This window comes from Tachypleus tridentatus, chromosome 10 (genome assembly GCF_004210375.1).
Source record: "Tachypleus tridentatus isolate NWPU-2018 chromosome 10, ASM421037v1, whole genome shotgun sequence".
NCBI lineage: Eukaryota > Metazoa > Arthropoda > Merostomata > Xiphosura > Limulidae > Tachypleus > Tachypleus tridentatus.
Window position 1 is genome coordinate 61,947,658 of NC_134834.1, and position 9,675 is coordinate 61,957,332.

Here is a 9,675-nt window from a genome sequence, read left to right on the forward strand (position 1 = left end):
TTTACCACACATATCAGGCTTATTGTTTTCTATTGCCTTTCTAATTTTCACCTATTACCTTAAGAAAGAATCTTTTGTTTTCCATCTTGCACATAGGTAACTTGTGTAGTATCTGTAGAAACTGGTTCACATACAAATAGAAGTATACATATTCCATTCTTCAGTAAAAGGAAGATATTAATTAACTGATAAATTAAGTATAATCCTTTATGGATGTGCCTACTAAACTAATATTTATAGTTACACAAACATTATCTCATGGTCCACTGGACATGAAAGAATTATGCTTATATGCTGATTTCTGCACTGGATATACTTAGTTTGAAGGATGATACAGCTACTGCACTCAACTCTCTTCAAAATATCATAGTTAAGTATTAAATTTTTAGTCCTGATGGAATATTTTTTGTACTTTGTATCCCATGTTTAAAAAACATGCATTATATGAACATGAATTTATATACATTTGTGTGTTCACATTGTTGGCTTTATCTCCACAGTATATATGCTTAACCAGTAAAGGTGAATACCATCATCAATGTATAGTTTATACATACTATTTGCCCCTCGCTAGTACAGCGGAACATCTATGGATTTACAACTCTAAAATCAGGGATTCGATTCCCCTCGGTGGGTTTAGCAGATAGCCCAATGTGGCTTTGCTGTAAGAAAACACATACACATACTATTAACAAATTAAAATCTAAACTCTCCATATTTTCTTTTTTTATCAATTCCAACAATCATCATCTCAGATCTAGATAATGCTTGAAGAGCTAAATGAGTAGAATGTCCTTGAGGTTTTGTCCTAAAATGAAAAGATTTACATGTCACGTTTTCTTTATGCAAGAAAATGTTAATGTTTTGTAGAATAATTAACTTGTCATTAACACGGAAAAATTTTAACATTAAATAAATTTTAAACTGTATGTAATTAAAGTGTAAACAAAAATGTTTTCTAAAATGGTAACAAATTGTCATAATTATTACATACAGCATATAATTCCTGTAATAAATTATTCTTGAGAAATATAGTGCTACAAACACACTAGCTAGTACAAATTAAATTAACATTTATTAGACATTTTATCTTGTAACAAATGTGGTTTAAACATATCTAGCAGATTAACTTAATTTTCTTTATCTAGGAGCATTAGTAAAGTATTACACATCTGATAAAGGGAGTTCAGTAAGATGTTATCAGTCTTGCATTCAAGTAAATGTATCTAATGAAACATTTTTATGTGGAAAAAAATTCAAACTTTGTTACCATAGCTTGCTTATTTACTATCACTAGATACTTATTTTATCTCTTTACATAAAAACTTAGCTTTGTTGTTTATCACTTTGTTCCAACCTTTATGTGAGTCTCCATTGAACTTGAAGCCGTACAGAATTGAACAGTGAAAAAAACTTTCAACTTGTTAGATCACTTACCTATGGCTTCTCAAAATTGAGATAGAGGCAATTGTATCACACCATGACAAATGTGGTTAAGAAACAGTGACTCACCAAAATCAGTAAATCTACATTTGTATTGAAATTGTGAGGTTCAAGTTATTGTTTTGGTTGAAATTGCATTGTCTTTCTTGTTACTGAGATATCTATGCTGTATTGTGCTTAGAAAAGAAAAATTCACAAATACTCATTTTTTTCCATTTAATTGCCCCACATTGAAATAAACAATTATAAATCCAAAATCTGAGATGTAATGAAAAAACAATTACGTACAAATAAAACATTTTACTGAATAAATTTCAATCTCTGAAGTTATTTTTTGACGTGTGGAAGTATGATCACTATTTTATTATAATTTTTTTTTAATTCTGTGCTGTATTTGTGCAATGGATACCAAGGAGCTAAACTGATTTAGATTATATCACTTTTTCCAACAAAAATAAATATTGAAACATAATTATTCAACAATATGTTGTTATAGGCTGATGACAAATTATTATAGTAAAAGTTATGAAGTACATTGATATGTTATTTTCTTCCTTGTCCTAAGAGGTAAATCACTAGGTGTAACTGCATACGATCTACAGTTTTTGTCTCTTTACATTTATAATGTGTGCTGTACTTAATTCTATTAAATGGTGCACCTTTGAGCTAACAGAATGGTTCAGGTACTGTGTGAACGTTCAAAACCAACTTGGAAATGTCTGTTAGAGGAAGCACAACCTGGGAACTAATATTACAGCAATAAAGCAATCGCGTATATAATACAATAATGCAAAATAGACTATAGCGTAAATGTATGAATAACACTTATGTAACAAAATTTTTACTTTTTCTTGTTCCTGGGCAGAAAGTGTTATTTCCCAGTTGCTTATGCCTAAAGTAAATGGAAAAAGACCTATTTTTGTCTTCAGACTTTGACCTGGGTAATGAAACTTTCAAATTTACCCATTTTCCAGAACATTCCAGGTAGATTCAGTGCTGAGTAGCTGATAGAGAATCTTCTCGAACTTACAAGAATTTTCTAGAATGTTGTAGAACTTACGAGAAATTTCAAGAACCTTTTAGGATTTTCTAGAGCTTTCCATAGTAGTATATATATATAGAGAGCTTACCACTCACTATTTCCGTTTAGTTCTAGCTGCCTAAGTGAACACATAGATCCATCTGATTTTATCGGAGATGGCATCAAGAAGCTGCAAGCATTCTCCAGACGCATTCTGTTATGTATGTAGCCAATTTATCAAGACAAGAGCGAAAAACTACTCTGTGACAGCATCTGCTAAAATGTGTAAAGCCTACAAGGCATATTTCGGCATGCCTGCCAGAGTCAAGACAAATCCTGGGCACCTCATTTTACCTGCGAGCACTGCAAAAAATCTCTAGATGGTAAAATGGACAATTTTTGATTGCTTGAATAGTAAGATTTTATATTATACAAATTTTAGACCTTTTAAAATTTAAATATCTTTCGTTGCATTTCAAAGAGGAATACAACAGCGTCAAGACCTCGCTAGAAGCCTTGAAGTATGAGAATAGCTGGGAGGTTATCGGAAACTTCAAAATGGTGGCATTCCTGATGGGTCTCCAAGGAGGCTTTACCAAGTTTACCTGTTATCTTTGCCTTTGGAACAACAGGAACATCGCAGCGCACTACAACAAGAAGCACTGGCCGCAACGGACCAAGTTCTTTGTGGGGAGGCACAATGTCAAGTGTGAGCCACTAGTGGATCTGCAGAAGGTGTTGTCCCTACCATTGCACATAAAATTGGGTCTTATGAGACAATTTTCACAGCTCTTGATAAGTAGTCTGCAGCCTTCAAGTACCTCCGAGACTTCTTCCCTAAGCTGTTTGAGGCAAAGGTCAAAGCTGGTGTTTTCGTTGGACCCCAAATAAAGAAGATCCTGGAGTACACAGAATTCCTCAAGAAGGTCAGTAGGAACGAAAAACCTTGGGGCAGTTTTGTTGCAGTGGTTCGAATCATAAGACCGAAAATTATGTGGAACTGGTTGAGGTTCTGGTGAAGAACTACAGCAAAATGGGCTGCAGGTTGTCCCTGAAAGTCTATATTCTTGACGCTCATCTTGATAAATTCAAGGAGAACATGGGAACATACACAGAAGAGCAATTCAAGCGCTTCCACCAAGATATACTGGACTTTAAACGCCGCTACCAAGGAGCGTATAACAAAAACATGATGGGAGACTACATTTGGGGGCTGATACGTGAAAATGATTTAAATTACAGTTGCAAATCTCGAAAAACTACTCACTTCTAAACATTTTTGTTCATCCTTGTATAACTTTAGTATAAATACATGTAAATCTTAATTCATATGTTGTTTTATTCAGATTTTATGTAAATGAAAATGTGCAAATTTGCCCTCTTTACACAGAAAATAGGTTAATTTCTAAATTTCATTATCCAGGTCACAGAAGCAAAGTTTGAAGGGAATAATGGCCATTTGATGTACTTTTACAACATAAGCAATTATGAAATAACACATACTATCCAGGAACTAAATTTGTGTTACATAGTGGAATTAGTTGTATTTATAGTTCGTGCTAGTATAAAAGTTTATTATAATGTGTTTTTGAAGCTTTGGGCACAAAACAGAAAATACATCACCAATTCCAACTCTACCAAACATTATTCAAAAATCAACAGCAAGGACTTTAAAGTAGAAGGGAAATTAGTATTTTAATAATTATGATGATTTGAATTATATTATAGGGTCTTCATAAAGTAACAGTAACAATGAATAAGAAATGAACATCAGATGTAATTAACTAACATCTTAATGGGCTCTTACACTTGTATCAACATCTTAGAAAAAATAAATATATGATCAATGAAAATAATTTTAAAATCATTTAAAGAGAACAAGACGTCAACAGGAAAAACGTATTTAAAGTACTAGCAAAGCCATTATTAAATAAACACTGAAGAGTTCAGCTTTATCTATATTAAAATTTTATCCATCTGATTTTATTAAATATATAAACCTTGAACTTCACCATAAAAAATCTGTCATTTTTAAAAATTCAAGGTGCTTTACTGAACGTTACAATTTTTTAAAATGAATCAAAAGATAAAGCCCAAGTATAAGGATGAGTAGAAAGAAGAGATTAAGTACGAAAAGAAGGGCAGACATGGAGAAAGAGCTTACACTACCAAATGGTCGCTAGTGAAGGGAGACTGAAGTTTGACAAGGGGAGAAAGGGAGGTAGCAAAGACTATATAATTAAGAATCAGTTTCAAGGAAGGGTTACTATTGAATATCTTGATGGTCTAAGAAGTGAGAGAAACAATAACAAGTAGAAGTAATAAGAAAAAGGAACAGGATGGGATAGACCTACAGAAGTCCAGAGGTCAGATAGCTTACAGAAGAGCACATCTGAGAAGGTAAGAGATTAGAAATAACCTTAAACATTTTAGTGCTATAAAAAAGAAACAAAATGTAAGCCAAGAAGAGAGAAGAATGGGAGGAAGACTCCTAAAATAAAAGTATCCAGAACATGGTAATCCCAAGGACAGCAGAGAAAAGGTCAAACAAATAAGAAAGATTGGCCCCATCAAAACAACTGACATCATGATGAAGAGTCACAGTGAGGAAATAAAGGGTGGATATGTAGCAAAGAAGTAAAGATAAGATTAAGCCAAACAGACTGCACAAAATAAGAGACAAAAAATAAAGAGGAACATCCTATGCAAATAGAAGAAACATAAGAAATTGAAGTACAAGAGTATAGAAGGGTCATGATCTTAGGGCCTGGCATGGCCTAGCGCGTTAAGGCGTGCGCTTCGTAATCTGAGGGTCGCGGGTTCGCGCCCGAGTCGTGCCAAACATGCTCGCCCTCCCAGCCGTGGGGGCGTTATAATGTGACGGTCAATCCCACTATTCGTTGGTAAAAGAGTAGCCCAAGAGTTTGCGGTGGGTGGTGATGACTAGCTGCTTTCCCTCTAGTCTTACACTGCTAAATTAGGGACGGCTAGCACAGATAGCCCTCGAGTAGCTTTGTGCGAAATTCCAAAAACAACAACAACGGGTCATGATCTTAGGCCATTTCAAAGTAGTCACAAAGACAAAGTGGACAAAGATGACTAATGTAGAGATAGAACAGATATAGGCAACTGAAATAATGCAACCAAATGATCATTATGATATACATGCAAAAGAGATAAAAAGTCACATACCTGACTAATGAGCGTAGTAAACAGAAAAGGAAGTACATGCTCCTAATCAAACTAAAACAAGAACAAGAAGCAAAGCTAGGAGATAAAAGTGTTGATCAGGTGAGATAGGCTATACAGCAGGTAATCAAGTAGACTGACAAGAAACCTGAACTGGGAAAGAAGTGGGTAGAAGGAGACGTGATAAACAATAGTTGCAACATTACGTTTGAAAAAATCAACAGGTAACAATGTTGTAATGTTATATATAACCACAGCCCTATAGATTATGATAATCATAGTACCTCACGGTTGTTACCTATTCTGATTTATTTCGGACAAGCCTTCAACTTACTATGCTACTTATTACAATTTGAAATATCCAAACATTTTAATTTTAATTTAGAAGTTAATTTAATGTCGATATGTATCAAATTTATGATATTTTTCAACAAGATTGTTACACACAATTTTATTTCTTAACACAAATATATTTTAATATACAAACAACAATACAATTTATAGTAATGGTAATTACAAATAATAATTTATATACCAAAAATTTACAAACTTACAAACAATACTGAGTCTTTTATTTGGTCTAGAAATTAATATTTTATCGACGGATCACGATAAGCAAAATAATTCTGGGTTGATATTTTTACATTTTGCTTAATGACTAGCTGGCTAACTATTCTTTACTGGCCTCACGCCGTTTACAAAATGACTTCTCTCCTACGAATATATCTAATGTCCTCGTAAAAGTACCAACGTTCGAAGTTAATTCACTAAAGTTAAACGGTTTGTAATGTCAGAAACCTCTAAACCTTCCTTGTAAAATATCTATAGTTTCCCGATTAATGAGCATTTATCACAGTTAATGAGTGAAAATCCTCGCACATTCTTATTTTATATCCCTCCTTTTTCATATAATCACAATACACATGCTTAGGCTTAGTATTTAGGCTAATTTCATAGTGTTCACATTTTCCCTATTAAATGCTAAAAAGTTTTTTATTTTTATTTTCCCTTTCTTATTTTCATCTTTCGAAGCTCTACTCAAATACAAGTGGTTGAGTCTAACAACGCAAAATGCATGTGAGGAGACAAAAGTGCATGTAAGATCAATTTCAAACATTGCATAATCTTCGTGAAGCCATCTTCGCCATTTGGAATAACATTCCAGCCAGCCTTCTGCAAACGCTTATATCGACCATGCCAAAGCGAATGTTTGAAGCTATTTACAATGACGGCCGTGCAACTCACTACTGAGACCTCTTGTTGGGCTTTTCCTACCCTGTTTAGGACTTCTTTTTGGTATAGTATTAAACATTTGACCAGCTAGTATTTAGGCTAATTTCATAGTGTTCACATTTTCCCTATTAAATGCTAAAAGGTTTTTTTATTTTTATTTTCCCTTTCTTATTTTCATCTTTCGAAGCTCTACTCAAATACAAGTGGTTGAGTCTAACAACGCAAAATGCATTTTTTTTTTTGGCCAGCAGTGTATGTAAAAATGATTTTAATGTACAAATCAACAAGTCACGTGATAACCATAACTGAAATAAAATCTCAATGAATAGTATATAGTTCACATTGTTTGGTAGGTCGTATGTATAATCAGGGCCGGATTAAGTACAACTGATGCCCTAAGCATAGCCCAACAATGGTGCCTCCCTCGGCCCCTCCATTGCTTAACTGATGAGACATTAAGACTCAATAAGTGCTGAAAGTGAAATAAAAGTTTGAAATTTATAACCCTTCTTCAGTTTTCTTCCAGGTCAGACCCCACAACTATGCTAAATAAAAGCTTTATTTTATTTATTTAACGGATTGTCCATGGATCAAAATCAAGCAATGACTGAGGCCTTTTATTTAGGAATGATGAGGGAAATCGCTTCTTTGATTAATAATAATTTAAAATAATTATTTTTACTGTATATTTGTTTTCACTAGAGTTAACAATTCTCACTCTGATGTTAACAAATCCACACTTTGATGTTCACAAGTTCGAAACCCTTTTATTAAAAAATTCTCGCTTTGATGTTAACAATTTGTCACTTTGAGCTTAAAACCCTGTAAACAATTATTTACTTATACCTTAATATTTATTTAAATTGTAAAATGTTTTCTTCTATATATTTTAGTCCCCCATTGGCTCAGAGGTATGTCTGCGGACTTCTAACGCTAAAAATCGAGTTTCGATACCCTTGGTAGGCAGAGCACAGATAGCCCATTGTGCAGCCTTGTGTTTAATTCAAAACAACAACAACAACATATTTTAATTGCAAAGTCTTTGATCAAGTCTTCAAAACTAATTTGGTCTAACTAATCTGCTTCTATACTTAGCAGAGAAAAGGCATCCAGCCCGTCTTGTCGCATAGTTGCTCTGTTGGGATTTTTAATATGCTTGAGGTGAGAAAATGAACGCTCAGCTATGCAGTTTGTGACCATTAATGTTAAAAATATACGCAATGCAATGTCTACGTTTGGAAACGCACACTCAATTTTTTCTTCTGAAATTATTTTATAAAGCTCAGCATGACTGAATCTGGTTTTTACAGTTTTTATTGCACTGAACTTATGGCGCACATATGAGTGAAACTGCTGAAGCTCGGCAAAGAGATTAGTGTCCAAGTCCTCTGGGTAAGCATCAATTAGCTTTTGGAAGCACTGAGAGTGCCTTTCAGTTTCATTTGGCAAATCGCTTAGGAAAGAAAATCTGTTTGCTATTTCTTTGTACAACTCTCCTTTTCGTCTGTTCTGGATTTCTAGTTTGTCAACAATTGTGTAGAAGGTAGTGGTACGAAATTTATCTCTGGCATTCAGATCTACTTCTTGTGCATCTCTCTCATTGAGTACCTTCTTTATGACACGTTTACGAGTTTGAGCTGCATTGTAATCAACATCTGGTAGTATTTCCTTTTCAATTGTTTCAAATATTTCAAAGTCATCCCTTGAAGTGAGTAGTTGGTAACCTAATGACCCGTACAGATCTGCACAAGTTTTTAAGTTCACATCCTCATTGTGCAAACCTTGATTTGCTTCATGAAACTTTTGCTAAATCTCATCCCACATGATCAACAGAAAACAAATTATAGCTCTAGCATCTTATTAGCAATATTGTCTGCTTCTCTTCTAATGTCTCCCTTTTGTGATTGGTCTTCAACTAGATATTTTAACTCTTTCAAAATCTTACAGAAATACTTCAAAATTGCTGTTATTGCTATAGCATGTGCATCCCATCTGGCATCAGAGAGGGATTTTAACACACTTTCATTTCTAAGACAAGTTTTAAGAATTTTCCACTGACTGGTTAAGGTTGAAAAAATGTATGGAGCAAATGCATTGTAGAGAAAAAATTGACTGCCTCTTGACAGCAGTCAACAGTACTTCAGCCTCCCAGATTTAGTGAAGGGGCTGAACAGGGCACATATATGGCAAACATATTTTCTTATAAATTTTTTGCTGCATCTTATAACGTCCAGACATGTTAGTAGCATTGTTGCAAGGCTGGCCCTACATTTTGAGAAATTAAGTTTGCAAACTTTACATAAGTGCTGCAATGCCTGGTTTGCCATTTCGTCACCGGTATGGCTTTTCAGTTCCAGAAAGGTTAAAAAGCGTTTAATAGGCTGCCAAAATTTAAAGTATCGAAGTACAATACTCAACTGATCTATATGTGATAGATCTGGCGTCGAGTCAAATAACAAGCTAAAATAACCAGAGTAAATAATAATTTACTTCATCAACAATGAACGCGTAGACCTTCTGAGCCATTGGTTTAATGAGTTCTTCACAGGTGGTTTTGGACAAGTAAGAAGGATTTCCTTTTCCAGAATATCCATATTTCAAAATATGCCCTGCTAAAAAATGTATAAAACTGACTTATAAGCTCAAACAGTCCTAAAAAATCACCATTCTGCAGTGAATCACATTTTTCATCTGTTCCTCAAAAAGTCAGGCCACGTTCAGTTAACGTACAAATAACAGCTATTATACGCTCCAAGACACGTTTCCAGTAATTGCATTCTTCTCTAATT